General features: G+C 49.1%; 1 protein-coding gene across 1 annotated transcript in view; it reads right to left on the bottom strand.

Annotated features, from left to right (window-relative positions):
- Nucleotides 1-16,638, bottom strand: part of CERS4 (ceramide synthase 4) — an 88,289-nt gene extending 71,651 nt beyond the window's left edge. Inside the window, exon 1 of the mRNA XM_082206562.1 lies at nt 16,544-16,638. The gene's annotated coding sequence lies outside the window, so the exon portion shown is untranslated. The remainder of the gene's footprint in view (nt 1-16,543) is intronic.
- Between the last annotated feature and the right edge of the window lie 282 nt (nt 16,639-16,920).

Genomic DNA, 16,920 nt, shown 5'->3' with positions numbered 1-16,920 from the left:
TCCCAACATCAGGGTCTTTTCCAGGGAGTCTTCTCTTCTCATGAGGTGGCCAAAGTCTTGGAGTCTCAGCTTCAGGATCTGTCCTTCTAGTGAGCACTCAGGGCTGATTTCCTTCAGAATGGAGAGGTTGGATCTTCTTGCAGTCCATGGGACTCTCAAGAGTCTCCTCCAGCACCAGAATTCAAAAGCATCCATTCTTCGGCGATCAGCCTTCTTTATGGTCCAGCTCTCACTTCCATACATCACTACTGGGAAAAACCATAGCTTTTAACTATACGGACCTTTGTTGGCAAGGTGATGTCTCTGCTTTTTAAGATGCTGTCTAGGTTTGTCATTGCTTTTCTCCCAAGAAGCAGGCGTCTTTCGACATACCATATTCATCCCATTCCTTATATTCAATTATGAACTTTTTGATTTTTTTACTTTCGTTTCCTCTCCCATTATTCGCCAGCGATCGTTTTATCGATTCCTGCGCCTTACATAACAGCAACGTCTTCCCTTAAAGAACGAAAGAGGTTTATGCCATCCCCTTGTCCGTCCACTTAAACATCATTGCTTATTATTTCTATATTAGTTTTTCTTTCTTTTCCGTCTTGCGACGGAACGGCAAGCCGTTCTAAGATCACTGCAGGCCACCTGCGAGGTGAGCTGCACAGATCAGAGGTGACGGAGAGGAAAGGAGAAGCAATTGAAATGCAATTAAAAGCCATATAGCACTCAGCACCGTGCAGTACCAGGCGGAGAGAATTTGCTAAGTGGTCCCCTAAGACCCAAAGCAATTTTCCAGCAGTCCCATGTGGGAGAGGAATTTGGGAAATGCTGATGTAGGTGGTTCTCTGGTTAATGGCTGCTTGGCAGACTGAGGATGGATCTCTGACCAAGTTACAGTGGGGAGTTGGGTGGTTGTGGGGAGCTCACAAGTAATAATAATAATAATAATAATAATAATAATAATAATAATAATATATTTATACCCAAGCATTTGGCTGGGTTTCCCAAGCCACTCTGGGCTGCTCCCAACAGAATATTATTATTATTAATAATAATAATAAAGTGATAAAATGTCAAGCATTAAAACTTCCCTAAACAGGGCTGTCTTCAGATGTCTTCTAAAAGTCAGATAGTTGTTTATTTCCTTGACATCTGATGGGAGGGTGCCACCACCGAGAAGGCCCTCTGCCTGGTCCCCTGTAACCTTACTTCTCGCAGGGAGGGAACTGCCAGAAGGCCCTCGGAGCTGGACCTCAGTGTCTGGGCTGGACGATGGGGGTGAAGACGCTCCTTCGGGTATACTAGGCCAAGGCTGTTTAGGGCTTGAAAGGTCAACACCAACACTTTGAATTGTGCTCGGAAACGTACTGGGAGCCAATGGAGGTTTTTCAGGACCGGTGTTATGTGGTCTCGGTGGCCGCTCCCAGTCCCCAGTCTAGCTGCCGCATTCTGAATTAATTGCAGTTTCCGGGTCACCTTCAAAGGTAGCCCCACATAGAGCTCATTGCAGTAGACCAAGCGGGAGATAACCAGAGCATGCACCACTCTGGCGAGACAGTTTGCGGGCAGGGAGGGTCTCATTCTGCGTACCATATGGAGCTGGTAGACAGCTGCCCTGGACACAGAACTGACCTGCTCCTCCATGGACAGCGGTGAATCCAAAATGTGGGGCATAGGAATTCGTTCATTTTTTTTCCTTCAAAATATAGTCCGGCCCCCCCACAAGGTCTGAGGGACAGTGGACCGGCCCCCTGCTGAAAAAGTTTGCTGATCCCTGTTCTTAGCAAGCCTAGGTAAAGGTAAAGGGACCCCTGACCATTAGTTCCAGTCGTGGCCGACTCTGGGGTTGCAGCGCTCATCTCGCTTTATTCGCTGAGGGAGCCGGCGTACAGCTTACGGGTCATGTGCCAGCATGACTAAGCCGCTTCTGGCGAACCAGAGCAGCGCACGGAAACACCGTTTACTTTCCTGCCAGAGTGGTACCTATTTATCTACTTGCGCTTTGACGTGCTTTTGAACTGCTAGGTAGGCAGGAACTGGGACGGAGCAACGGGAGCTCACCCCATTGCGGGGATTCGAACCACCGACCTTCTGATCGGCAAGTCCTAGGCTCTGTGGTTTAGCCCACAGCGCCACCCGCGTCCCCTTAGCAAGTCTACTTAAATACCACCTGTGAATATTTTCAGGTCGTTCTCCGGGTGTGCTCCCATTTTACAGGGGGATAACTGAGGCTTAGCAGCAGAGGACTGGCCTTTGCCAAAGTCCAAGCCCAGATCAAATCCTGCTCTTCCCTCCCTCTTCCTTTCCCCGCTCTCGGTCTGCCAGCTCCCCCTCCCTGGGACTGTCCTGCGCGATCAGCCTTGAATAGGCCGTCTTGACCAGTGCAAAGTTTTAAATAAACAGCAGAGGTCAAAAGGCATTCATTCCGCCTCTTTCCCTTGGAAGGATCTCTATTCTGCGGGGGACAAGAGGCTGCCTAGCGATCAACTTTTGTGTTTCCACCTAGCGAAGGATCCCTCTCCATGTTCTCTTAGGCCGCAGAGAAAAAAAGCCTTTACAGTAACTAATATTCTTTGGACAGCTGTGCCGATCACTTAGCCGACAAGCTCCTTTGTAATCCAATTCTGGAAGAGCATACTGTACAAACCTGCCCCGTGCCAACTTGGCACGGCCCGCTCGCTGCTGGCACCCCTGGGTGGTTCTGACGTCGCGACTGCACACAAGCTCAGAGCGGCATCTCGCGCTCGACCCAGCAAAATGCAAAAAACACACAACAACCCACAACCTCGAACAAACAGCTGCAGTTTTGCCTGCCCAAGTCTAGCAGGCAGGTTGTTAGCCCTGCAGACAGGTGTGACGTAAAGGTGGAAAGGCACAGAGTCATCCCCAAGTCTCCCTAAAGGAGGGGTGGGAAACCTTTAGCAGAATGAGGCCTGTATTCCCTTCTAGCTAAAGGCCCCGGGGCCACATGGTGGCTCTGGGCGGGGGAGACGGAAAGGGAGGCAATTGAAACGTGAGCACAGCTGAGATTTCTCCGAGGAAAATAGGGACATCCTATTCCAGGGGTTGACGCTGTGGGTTAAATCACAGAGCCTGGGACTTGCCAATCAGAAGGTTGGCGGTTCGAATTCCCGCGACGGGGTGAGCTCCCGTTGCTCGGTCCCTGCTTCTGCCCACCTAGCAGTTCGAAGGCATGTCAAAGTGCAAGTAGATAAATAGGTACCACTCCAGCGGGTAAACGGCGTTTCCGTGCGCTGCTCTGGTTCCCCAGAAGCGGCTTAGTCATGCTGGCCACATGACCCGGAAGCTGTACGCCGGCTCCCTCGGCCAATAAAGCGAGATGAGCGCCGCAACCCCAGAGTCGGCCACGACTGGACCTAATGGTCAGGGGTCCCTTTACCTTTACCCCGCTGCTATGGGAAAGCACGCCTTGGTTTAAGAAAGCTTCCAGCATATATAAAAACATAATAAAAACACTAAACATTAAAATAAAACTTTCCTTGGGGGTCCGATAACTCCATCACCTCTAACATTTCTCAAATCCTAGGGAAAAGCAGGATATTTTGGGATCAAATCAGAAACTGGGACGGCTTCTCTAAATCAGAGAAGTCCCTGGAAAATAGGGGCAATTGGAGGGTCTGCTATTGTTGCAGAAGAGGGGTTTAAACCACTCTGATGATATTCTTCTTCTTCGTTTCACAAGGGGAATAGGGGTCAACGAGCCTCTCTTGACATTCTTAACAGACTACATTTCCCAGGATGCTTTGGGGGAAGGCCTTATTGTTTGAGGACAGGGACATTCTAAGACAAATACGGACATCCTATGGAAAAGAGGGACTTTCAAATCGGAAACCAGGATGGTATGCTACAACAGCAGCAAGAATACTCATTGCAAAGTACTGTATTGGAAGTCACAAGATTTACCCACTCTGGAAGAATGGCAGATGAAGGTGATGGACTACATGGAATTGGCAGAAATGACTGGCAGAATCCGAGACCAGGGAGAAGAGTTGGTGAAAGAAGAATGGAAGAAATTTAAAGACTATTTACAGAAATATTGTAAAATTAATGAATGTTAGAAGGATGTTGGATAGAAACTAAGGGGTTTCCAGCTGTAATGCTTTAGGAGATACGAAAAAAAAGGTTTATAAATGGGTAAAAGCTTAATGGAAAGGATTTGCTGAACTAACAAATTGAAGTGGAATACAAAGAAGGGAGGTATGAGGAGGTCTGGGGAAATAAGCATAAGGAAGATATGTTATGGAAAATTATTTGTTTTTTAACTGTTTTTATGTTGTATTTTGTATTTTGTTTCTTTTTATTTTTTTCATTGCTATATTTTAAAAACTTTAATAAATATCTTTTTTTTTGGGGGGGGAAACAAATCGAAAACCGGGATGGCTTCTGTGAATGCGGGACTGTCCCTGGAAAAGAGGGAGACTCGGAGGGTCTGTCCTCCAGCTCATCCCTGACCTTGCATTTCCTGCATGCTCCAGGCAATCTGCACATTCTCCGGTCAGCATGCAGAGCCTCCAAGAAACGTACTCCCCCCCCCCCTTTTCCATTGAGAAATGTGCAGTTATCTATATCCTTGGGCTGCTGTATCTCCCCTGCTTAATCTTACATGGCCCAAGAACTTATCAGCCAGACGGTAGGAAGACGTGAGGGTCCCCGATAAAGATTATCTTTTCCCCCTGTTAACGGAAAAATCCAAGGGCTCCCTTGGACAAAAAACAAAGACACCAACCAGGATTACTTGGAGCAAAACAGCAGCCTGTAGGCTTGGCCTTTATTGATCTGTTGCAACAGGGTATTCCCTTCACTTGCAGGAGAGAGGAGGGACCCAGAAAAATGGCGTGCAAGGCCTTATAAAGACTTTTGAAATTGCCACCCTGTAGATCAAGACCACCCCCAGAAACATCATACATACATCACAGAAGGGGTGTAACCTAAGACCACCCTCAGATACAGCACACCTACATCACAGAAAAGGCGGTCTACAACAGAAATTTGAGTGTGTTGTTTATCTCCTGTCTGGCAGGTTACTTGATTGGATTGCCTGGGGAGCTTGGCCAGTCTTTTGTAGTGATAGATACTTAGTTCCTGGGCCAGGTCACAGGCTCACACCCTATTCATATCTTAAATGTGCCCTTAAGACAGGATTTGTGAAGAAAGAGACAATGGGGAGGTTTCCCACTTTGACCTTGCAGAGAAAACATTGGCTCAGTTTAGGAATCAAAATGGTTCCAGGTCGGTGTTCCTGTGCTGATCTACGTACGTGCTTGGTTGGTACACTTATGAACATTACCATATATCTAAGACCATAAAATTCCTATCATAGCCCAAGACCTATCCCCTGCTTATCAGCCGGATGGTAGGAAGATGTGAGGGTCCCTGATAAAGGTTATCTCCCCCCCCCCCCGTAAACCGGCCCCAGCTGGTGAGATTGCAAGTGCATTCACATGACAAGCGTACGCTGGGTTTTTGTTTCAAAGCTGCCTCATTTATCATGGCTTCTTGCCCATGCGAATCCTGGGAACTGTAGCCGATTGAGGAGCTGAGAACCCTGTTAGAAATCTGATGGGGGATTCAGAGTCCCCGACGGCGCCATAAGTACTTTATCCCTGCTGGCAAAGGAATCGGAGAATCGTAGAGTTGGATGGGACCCCCAGAGGTCCTCTATCCCAACCCCTTGAGATGCAGGAATCTCAGCTAAAGCATACATGCCAGACAGCCACCGTACCTCTGCTTCAAAACCTGCAAGGAAGGATAGTTCGCCATCTTCCCGACGGAGACCGTTCCGCAGTCAAACAGCAGAGTTAAGGGCAGTGCCGGATTTACGTATAAGCTAAACAGGCTATAGTTTAGGCCCCCACTCTCTTGGTGCCCCCAAAAAATTTAAAGGGAAGAAAACTTGGATGTACATTTCCAAAATATAAGATAAAAAACAAATAAAATAAAACCTACATACAGCAACAGTATTTTGTGGTGTATAGGCTCCTGTGATGTAAGTCATGGGCCCCGCCTGCTAGCCTGCTCCCTAAAATATCCCTGGTTTGCTCCTTTCTGACGCGGGTGGTGCTGTGATTTAAACCACAGAGCCCAGGGCTTGCCGATCAGAAGGTCGGCGGTTCGAATCCCCGCCACGGGGTGAGCTCCCGTTGCTCGGTCCCTGCTCCTGCCAACCTAGCAGTTCGAAAGCACGTCAAAGTGCAAGTAGATAAATAGGTACCACTCCGGCGGGAAGGTAAACGGCGTTTCCGTGCGCGGCTCTGGTTCGCCAGAAGCGGCTTAGTCCTGCTGGCCACATGACCCGGAAGCTGTACGCCGGCTCCCTCGGCCAATAAAGTGAGATGAGCGCCACAACTCCAGAGTCGGCCACGACTGGACCTAATGGTCAGGGGTCCCTTTAGCTTTTATATATGTTGGAAGCTGCCCAGAGTGGCTGGGGAAACCCAGTAAGATGAGTGGGGTATAAATAGCAAAATCATTACAATGGAATGGGACGTCCCTATATTTTCATCGGGGAAATGTTTGGAGGGTATGGAATAGGACAGTCTTGGCCAACTCTCAGCCCTCTTAACAGACCACATATTATGTACTAACCTTGGATCCTAGATCAATAGGCAGGTAGGACCCTAGAATGCAACAACTGATTGGCTTGCAGGAGAAGACCAATCAGGCTCCAGGAGGGAAGCAGAATCAGCTAATCAGACGGGACTCATTGTGTAAATACAGTGGTACCTCGGGTTACAGACGCTTCAGGTTACAGACTCTGCTAACCCAGAAATACTGCTTCAGGTTAAGAACTTTGTTTCAGGATGAGAACAGAAATTGTGCAGTGGCGGCAGAGGGAGGCCCCATTAGCTAAAATGGTGCTTCAGGTTAAGAACGGATCTCCGGAATGAATTACAGTATTTTCCGCTCTATAACACGCACCCGACCATAACACGCACGTAGTTTTTAGAGGAGGAAAATCCGTAGGCATGCCACCCGTAGGCATTCCCTCCATAACACGCACAGACATTTCCCCTTACTTTTTAGGAGGAAAAAAGTGAGTGTTATGGTGCAAAAAATACGGTAAGTACTTAACCCGAGGTACCACTGTATATAAAAGCCTGAGGTTTGTGGGGGCAACAAAATCCCTGTTTTACAAGCTGCGATTAAGAGCATGAAATCACTACAGGACTCAGAGTCACAGCTGTCAACTTTTCTTGCGAGGAATCCTATTTGGAATAAGGGAATTTCCCTTAAAAAAGGGAAACGTTGACAGCTATGCTCCAAGTATGTTTCACCACAGTTCCCAGAATCCTTTGGGGGAAGCCACGGTGGCTATTTAAAGCTGTATTGTAGTGTTATAAATGCAGATTGTGAACGGGACTTGAATGGTTTCCCGCAGTGTTGAGAACACTGTTTCCTGCTGGTCGTTTTGCAATCAGTTTCGGATGCCTCTCTGCCTTCCACACAGACACATTTTTGGCTCTAGGCCTGGTCCTTTTGGAGAGAGAGAGAGAGAGAGAGAGAGAGAGATATCTGGTGGGCTTCCTCTTGTCCCTTCAGATGGTGGCGCACACATTTCCTCTGCCCTCCCCAGTCAGCAGTCCTCGAGCGAGGCAACCTTGTTTGGCTAGCCAGGGATTCCCCCAGGCAGACCTCACCCTTTGACTCCAAACGCTCCTCTTTCCCCCCTCCCGCCCTATCTGATCCTGAACACGAGTTGATCTTTGGACAGCACATCAGCAAAAAAAAAAACCCCAGATCCCTCATTCGCCTAATCTCGCACCGAGAGCTGCTGACATGTCACCGAAGAGCGATTGCGCTCGCGTCTCTCCCGACGATCCGGACGGGGCAATGTCTGTTCAGCGAGAGGGCTGGATTGTGCTGACACCAGATCTCCGGATTTCTTGGAAAGGAAGCGAGGACATGGCCACGGGGAGGGCCGCGAGGCTAGGAATTGTCTCTGGGAAACAACCAGGGCCTTGTTTCTGCCCGGATGGGAACTGATGTGTGTGCCATGTGTGTGTGCGCGCGCACACGCTTTTTCCTTTTCACCAAATCTGGCGTCTGCTTGGACTCCCAACCCTGAGCTCAGTCACAGCTTTGACCTGCAATTACCAGGCCTCTGAATCTCTCCCAGAAAAACAACGCAGAACGTCTTTATCCTCTAATCCCCTTATCTCAGGGGTTGCGATAACTAAGTGGTCCGGGCACGACTCTGCTCATTCTTAGAACATTCAGTAAATATGTTCCCTACATGTGCCTGGCGGTTTGGAGGGCTCTCTGTCCTGAAGACCTTACAGTTTAAAAAAGGTCAAATCTTCACATACAGGTGATATGATAGCCATGTTCAAATATATAAAAGGATGTCACATAGAGGAGGGAGAAAGGTTGTTTTCTGCTGCTCCAGAGAAGCGGACACGGAGCAATGGATCCAAACTACAAGAAAGAAGATTCCACCTAAACATTAGGAAGAACTTCCTGACAATAAGAGCTGTTGGACAGTGGAATTTGCTGCCAAGGAGTGTGGTGGAGTCTCCTACTTTGGAGGTCTTTAAGCAGAGGCTTGACAACCATATGTCAGGAGTGCTCTGATGGTGTTTCCTGCTTGGCAGGGGGTTGGACTCGATGGGCCTTGTGGTCTCTTCCAACTCTATGATTCTATGATTCTATGATTCTAGGCTTGGCTCGCTTGTGAAACCAAACCATGGTTTGCTCATTATTAAACCATGGTTTGGCGGCATCCTGCTCAAACCCATGCATATAATTTTTAAATTAAATTTTTACATCCTTGAGATATCAATGACTTTTTCTCTTTCCATGGTTCATTTTGCATACCATAAACCCCTGCATATTTTACAAAAACTATACCATTCAGTTTTCCATTATTACATCCTTCAAAACTTATTTACACTGTTGAATTTATCTTAAGGCTGCCAACGGTTTCAAGTGTATACAACCCCCCTATATATTCAATACTGTAAATGTTTTCCAATCTTCTCTAAATGTTCTCTTATTCTCTTCTTGTTCTCTTCTTCTATTTGTTAAGTCTGCAAGCTGCACATATTCTGTCAACTTAAGTTGCCATTCTTCTTTGGTTGGGACCTCACTCATTTTCCATTTTTGGGCTAACAAAACCGGGGCTGCAGTAATGGCATGCATAAATAACCTTTTTTTTTTTTTTTGGCACCTGGGGATTTCAGTCTGAATTATCCCCAACAGAAAGGACTCTGTTTGCAAGTCTAAAGGTAAAGGGACCCCTGACCATTAGGTCCAGTCGTGGACGACTCTGGGGTTGCGGCGCTCATCTTGCTTTATTGGCCAAGGGAGCCGGCGTACAGCTTCCAGGTCTTGTGGCCAGCATGACTAAGCCGCTTCTGGCGAACCAGAGCAGCGCATGGAAACGCCGTTTACCTTCCCGCTGGAGTGGTACCTATTTATCTACTTGCACTTTGACGTGCTTTCGAACTGCTAGGTGGGCAGGAGTTGGGACCGAACAATGGGAGCTCACCCCATCGTGGGGATTCGAACCGCTGACCTTCTGATCAGCAAGCCCTAGGCTCTGTGGTTTAACCCACAGTGCCACCCATGTCCCTCCTTTGCGAGCCTACTCGGAGTTAAATACCATCTGTGAATCATTTTCAGGTAGTTCTCCTTCAAAGAATAACATGCTGTGAACTTCAAGTCACTTTTTCAGAGTTTTCCCCAGAGGTCAAAATCTATATTGTGGAAACCAGATGTCTTTCTCCTGGGCATTGTCAGCCAATTGGGGCCAAAGAAAGACAGAACATTCTTTATGTATGCTACAACAGCAGCAAGAATACTCATCGCAAAGTATTGGAAGACGCAAGATTTACCCACCAGGGAAGAATGGCAAATGAAGGTGATGGACTACATGGAATTGGCAGAAATGACTGGCAGAATCCGTGACCAGGGAGAAGAGTCGGTGGAAGAGGATTGGAAGAAATTTAAAGACTACTTGCAGAAATACTGTAAAATTAATGAATGTTAAATAATAATAATAAAAATAAAATCTATATTGTGTCCTATATCTATTGCCCAGTGTGTCACAGAGCTCAAACTCAGACCAACAGCTTTGCTATGGTTTTATTAAGAATGGTTGCAGGTCGCTCAGCTATTTCTTTTTGAGCAAGACTTGATGCAAGGAGCTTCAATTTCCGATTACAGTAATCTCGTCCAGCTATAATTAACCTTCTGAGTCAAGGCCCTCAGCTCTGATTCATACCAATATCCCATCCAGCCCTCTGGGCCTTTCAAGATCTGCCCACTGAAGCGGCCGTCTCCCTTTGCCCAACGCTAGGACCGGAACTCACTGCAAATGGTGACAGCAGCCATGAAATTAAAAGATGCCTGCTTCTTGGGAGAAAAGCAGTGACAAACCTAGACAGCATCTTAAAAAGCAGAGACATCACTTTGCCAACAAAGGTCCCTCTAGTTAAAGCTATGGTTTTCCCAGTAGTGTTGTATGGAAGTGAGAGCTGGACCATAAAGAAGGCTGATCGCTGAAGAATGGATGCTTTTGAATTCTGGTGCTGGAGGAGACCCTTGAGAGTCCCATGGACTGCAAGAAGACCAAACCTCTCCATTCTGAAGGAAATCAGCCCTGAGTGCTCACTGGAAGGACAGATCCTGAAGCTGAGGCTCCAAGACTTTGACCACCTCATGAGAAGAGAAGACTCCCTGGAAAAGACCCTGATGTTGGGAAAGATGGAGGGCACAAGGAGAAGGGACGACGGAGGACGAGATAGTGGGACAGCGTTCTCGAAGCTACCAGCAAACTGCGGGAGGCAGTGGAAGACAGGAGGGCCTGGCGTGCTCTGGTCCAGGGGGTCACGAAGAGTCGGACACGACTAAACGACTCAACAACAACAACAAGGGCCGGAACTGTTCGTCTTTTGGCTCTCCAAAGCTGCAGGGTTTTTGCCACCGAAGCAAGCGGATCCCGTGGGGCAGAGGCAGAGGTCGACTCCCCTGGCTCTGGCCGCTGGCTACCGAAGGCTTCTTGGCTCCCATGCACACCACACCCCCCGCCAACGTCTCCCTCTCTCATTTCCGGAGAGACACAGAATGCAAACCCATCTGTGTTGCTTCTACAGGAAGCCGTGAGCATGAAGCTGTCTTGTGACGCAGTTTATTTATAGCCCCTTATCGCAGTCCCGGCTTATTGGCAAGGCCTTTAAAAACAAGGATTGTACCCCGCGTGGCCGGGTGCCCACAGCGCATGGGATGAGCGCACCTCGCAGTGGCATTGACGGCGCACTGGGTGCCCCCCCCAGCAGCTTGCCATTGCAAAACTCAGACGCCCACGCCAAGGGACGGATCCCTGCGCAAACTTTGCTCGGCCACGTCAGGCCACATTCCCAAAAACGCCGTTCCTCTGCAGTGGCAGGCTGCACATACCTCTTCTGCCATTGCTTGTCCTCCGCGCATTGAACAGACAAGGGAGGTTTGCTTTTTTCCACCAAAGCAGCAACAAGGACTTTGCTCTCCGTATGAACCTACCCGGACCCTGAGATCATCTTCTGAGGCCTTTCTTCATGTGCCTCCACCTTGAGAGGTCCGGAGGGTGGCAACGCAAGAACAGGGCCTTTTCTGCAGTGGCTCCCCGTTTGTGGAATGCTGTCCCCAGGGAAGTTCGCCTGGTGCCTTCATTATCCACCTTATGGGCCAGGTGAAAACATTCCTCTTTAACCAGGCCTTTGGTCGATTCACACCTCATACTGCTTTTAGACATGTTCATGTGAAGTGTGTGTGGGGTGTGTGTGTGTGTTATTGGGTCAGTCTCGTTCTCGTTTTTATTATTTTGTGTTTTTATCTTGTGATTTTATGCTGAGACCTGTGGATATAGGGTGGCATAAAGGTAAAGGGAAAGGCACCCCTGACCATTTGGTCCAGTCGTGGCCGACTCTGGGGTTGCGGCGCTCATCTCGCTTTATTGGCCAAGGGAGCCAGCGTACAACTTCCGGGTCATGTGGCCAGCAGGACTAAGCCGAACCAGAGCAGCGCATGGAAACGCCGTAGGGTGGCATACAAATTTCTTATTTTATCTGTAAGCTGCCTTGAGTCCCAGTTGGGGCAAAGAACGGGGAGAATTAAATATATCATCAACAGCATAGAATTGCTGTACCCCCAAAGGATACCCCCCCAACCCCCTGTAATGAAGGAATTGTAGGAATATTGCAAGAGTATCATTATTCAGATGGGACGCGGGTGGCGCTGTGGTCTAAACCACAGAGCCTAGGGCTTGCCGATCAGAAGGCCGGCGGTTTGAAGTAGATAAATAGGTACCGCTCCAGCAGGAAGGTAAACGGCGTTTCCATGCGCTGCTCTGGTTCGCCAGAAGCGGCTTAGTCCTGCTGGCCACATGACCCAGAAGCTGTACGCCGGCTCCCTCGGCCAGTAAAGCGAGATGAGCGCTGCAACCCCAGAGTCGGCCACGACTGGACCGAATGGTCAGGGGTCCCTTTACCTTTACACAACCTAAAGCCCGGGGGCCCAGGATGCAGCCCAATCGCCTTCTCAATCCGGTCCGGGAATCAGCATGTTTTTACATGAGTAGAATGTGTGCTTTTATATAAAATGCAACTCTGGGTTATTTGTGGGGCACAGGAATTTGTTCATTTCTTTCCCCAAAATATAGTCTGGCCCACCACATGGTCTGAGGGGCGGTGGACCGGCCCGCAGCTGAAAAAGGTTGCTGACCCCTGCGTTTAGGAGCAAAGGAGGTTCTCATACCCTCCGACATTTCTCTGATGAAGCTAGGGACAACGTATTCCATCATCATCATAGTAATAATAATAATCTTTATTCTTTTATACCCTGTCCACCTGACTGGTTTGGGTTGCCCCGCCACTCTGGGCGGCTTTGAACATACAGTGGTACCTCGGGTTACATACGCTTCAGGTTACAGACTCCGCTAACCTAGAAATAGTACCTCGGGTGAAGAACTTTACCTCAGGATGAGAACAGAAATCATGTTCCGGCGGCACGGCAGCAGCAGGAGGCCCCATTAGCTAAAGTGGTGCTTCAGGTTAAGAACAGTTTCAGGTTAAGAACGGACCTCTGGAACGAATTAAGTACTTAACTTGAGGTACCACTGTATATATAAACAGAATAAAACTTTTTTTTAAAAAAGAAACCTTCCCCATACAGGGTGCCGGGGGGGTGGGGCAGAGGAAGTTGTGACTTAATGGAATAAATAAATAACTCTGTTGTAGCAGAAGCAACAGGAAGTCCTGTGGTAAACATTTATTTTTTTGCTGACCAGTTGCAAAGGCATTATTTATTGAGTCTCTGTCCGTCTGTTTGTCTTTCTGAATCAACGCGCATATCTGGGATGTGGTTAAGAGGGGAACAAACGAGGTCAGAGGCAACTGCCATGCAGAAAATGAAACCTGGCAATGATTTCATGTTATCAGCATTGGCCATTCACAAAGCAGTTGCTGATAAGAAAGGCATCCTGGCATCTGTACGCTTGTAAGCTGAGACAGGCAGGCAGAGAGTCCTGGGTTCGGTTCCTGCCAGCAGCCCAGCAGCTGCCTGAAACCCCGGAGAGCGGCTGCCAGTTTGTGTAGAGCTCAATGAATAATGATAAAAAGGTAAAGGGACCCCTGACCATTAAGTCCAGTCATGGCCGACTCTGGGGTTGCGGCGCTCATCTCGCTTTACTGGCCGAGGGAGCCGGCGTACAGCTTCTGGGTCATGTGGCCAGCAGGACTAAGCCGCTTCTGGCGAACCAGAGCAGCGCACGGAAACGCCGTTTACCTTCCTGCCGGAGCAGTACCTATTGATCTACTTGCACTTTGCCGTGCTTTTGAACTGCTAGGTTGGCAGGAGCAGGGACCTAGGCAACGGGAGCTCACTCCGTCGCGGGGATTCGAACTGCCGACCTTCTGATCAGCAAGTCCTAGGCTCTGTGGTTTAACCCGCAGCGCCACCTGCGTCCCATTTAGGTTGCCTACCCCTGCCACAACGGTTTTCTGCGTCAGTCTGGGCTGTAACCGTTACCCTTTGAAGAAAAAAAAACACAACCGCTACCAGCTTAGTACTGTTCTAAACCTAGACAGCATCTTAAAAAGCAGAGACATCACCTTGCCAACAATGGTCTGTATAGTCAACGCTATGGTTTTCCCGGTAGTGTTGTATGGAAGTGAGAGCTGGACCATAAAGAAGGCTGATGGCCGAAAAATGGATGCTTTTAAATTCTGGTGCTGGAGGAGACTCTTGAGAGTCCCATGGACTGCAAGAAGATCAAACCTCTCCATTCTGAAGGAAATCAGCCCTGAGTGCTCACAGGAAGGACAGATCCTGAAGCTGAGGCTCCAAGACTTTGGTCAAATCATGAGAAGAGAAGACTCCCTGGAAAAGACCCTAATGTTGGGAAAGATGGAGGGCGCAAGGAGAAGGGGACGACAGAGGATGAGATAGTTGGATAGTATTCTTGAAGCTACTAGCATGAGTTTGACCAAACTGCGGGAGGCAGTGAAAGATAGAAGGGCCTGGCAACAACAAATACGGTTGCTGCCAGGTCAGAAACCCGGGTACATAAAAAAAGGTAAAGGTAAAGGACCTCTGGATGGTTAAGTCCAGTCAAAGGCGATTATGGGGTTGCGGCGCTCATCTCTCTTTCAGGCCGAGGGAGCCGCTGTTTGTCCACAGACAGCTTTCCGGTTCTTGTAGCCAGCGGGACTAAACCGCTTCTGGCGCAACAGGACACCGTGATGGAAACCAGAGTGCATGGAAATGCTGTTTACCTCCCTGCCGTAGTGGTACCTATTTATCTACTTGCGCTGGCGTGCTTTCGAACTGCTAGGTTGGCAGGAGGTGGGACAGAGCAACGGGAGCTCGCTCCATCGTGGGGATTTGAACCACCGACCTTCCAATCAGCAAGCCCAAGAGGCTCAGTAGTTTAGACCACAGAGCCACCACTTTAATCTAGGTCTTGGTTGCCCCAACGGAACATCCATTCCCCCTCGGGGTCCCTTCCAGTGTTGCAGTTTTACGATTCTATGATCTCAGCTGCATTGCTTGAGTGCAGCTTGCTCTAACAATTCGCTTGTCCCAGAATCCAAGAAGGAGAAGCACACACATTGGAAATGCAAATTAACTACTGACCAAGGCAGAGGTTTTTTTTAACTGTGGTCTCCAACAGAAATCTCCACATTGTTGCAACTGGACCCGCCACCAGTTGCAAAACATGCCTGGTACCTGGGGAATTTTGAACGCTACTAGGGATGTGAAAGGGACGCGGGTGGCGCTGTGGGTTAAACCACAGAGCCTAGGACTTCCCGATCAGAAGGTCGGCGGTTCGAATCCCCGTGATGGGATGAGCTCCCCTTGCTCGGTCCCTGCTCCTGCCCACCTAGCAGTTCGAAAGCACGTCAAAGATCAAGTAGATAAATAGGTACCGCTCCGCCGGGAAGGCAAACGGCGTTTCCGTGCGCTGCTCTTGTTCGCCAGAAGCGGCTTAGTCCTGCTGACCACATGACCCGGAAGCTGTACGCCGGCTCCCTCGGCCAGTAAAGCGAGATGAGCGCCGCAACCCCAGAGTCGGTCACGACTGGACCTAATGGTCAGGTATCCCTGTACCTTAGGGATGTGAAAGGGCTCATTTCCACCCATTCCTCTCGGAATCTGCTCTGTACAGCAATGTTTCCGTTCTGCTGCAGTTTGGGTTCTGCAAAAACACCAACATTATTCCGGGTTGCCGTTCGCCGTCGCCAAATTTACCAATGCAATTCTTTACATGATCGTCGCAGCATTCATTTGAACGACGGCAGCAGGGGGCGACATAATCAATATCACACCGGATGGAAATATTGATCCCAAACTTCAGACGGTGGGGAGGGTATGACGACAGAGAACACCAATTATACTGTCCAAATCTCTCCATTCACTCACCCATTATTCCCCCCCCTTCTCCCTTCTGCCTCAGTATCCCCCCCCTGCAACCACCCTTCTTTCCAAACAGGTCGAGATTTGATCGAATCACTCCATAGATCACACATCAAAAGCGCAAGCAGAATCCATTTCGACTCCACCATCAGAAAGCCTAAGCGCGTCCAAGATGCCACATCAACGCCTATGCAAAATGAAACATTTTGCTGCCGCAGCTCAGCTCTACAAATCAAAAGGGAGCAGGGCAAGCGAATGTAAAAGCGAACCTGCATCCTTAAAAAACAGACTCTCCACCGCAGTTGTCCAAAAGGGATTCCAGATCCCTTTCCATGAGCTCTGGAAGACTTCACTGCGAAGGAAACTCCCAAGTCAAACGCGCTTATAACAGAAAGCTCGCTCCGATATTTCATAGAATTGGAAAGGGCTCCAAGGGTCATCCAAACGAACCCCCTTAGCAAGCGCCCTCTGAGGCTCCTTGGCTTTTACAATCCTATTCCTGGCAGGCACTCAACAGGCCTGCGCTTTTGCAAAACAGCACCGGTTGGACTTCTGCCTGTCACACCCTCTGTCTCAGGGTGCGGGGCAGGAAGAGGCGAGGTGGGCACCCCTGGGCATATCGGGGCAGTTTCCCCCTTACCTTCTCCGGCTGCTGCCGAGGCGAGAGCTCTTCACCCGGGCGACCCGTTCGGAGAAATTACTCAGAGTGAAGTGTTGGCCGGCCTTGGACTCTGCGGACCAAAGTTTATTAGCTGATGGCTGTCGGGAGACGAATGCCAGAGAGTTAGCAGATCAATGTCTGAAGCCACGGGAGGGAGGGGGAGCCCGGCTGGCTGGCAGGAACAAAAGGCAGATGATAACTAGACACCTTTCCCCCAGAGCAAGATCTTCTACGTGGAATTTGTTGTTGTTGTTTAGTTTAGTCAAACTCATGCTGGCAGCTTCGAGGACACTGTCCCACCATCTCGTCCTCTGTTGTCCCCTTCTCCTTGCGCCCTCCATCTTTCCCAACGTCAG

The sequence above is a fragment of the Podarcis vaucheri genome (assembly GCF_965113315.1).
Source record: "Podarcis vaucheri genome assembly, chromosome: 18".
Classification (NCBI taxonomy): domain Eukaryota; kingdom Metazoa; phylum Chordata; class Lepidosauria; order Squamata; family Lacertidae; genus Podarcis; species Podarcis vaucheri.
This window is presented reverse-complemented; position numbering and strand designations above follow the sequence as displayed.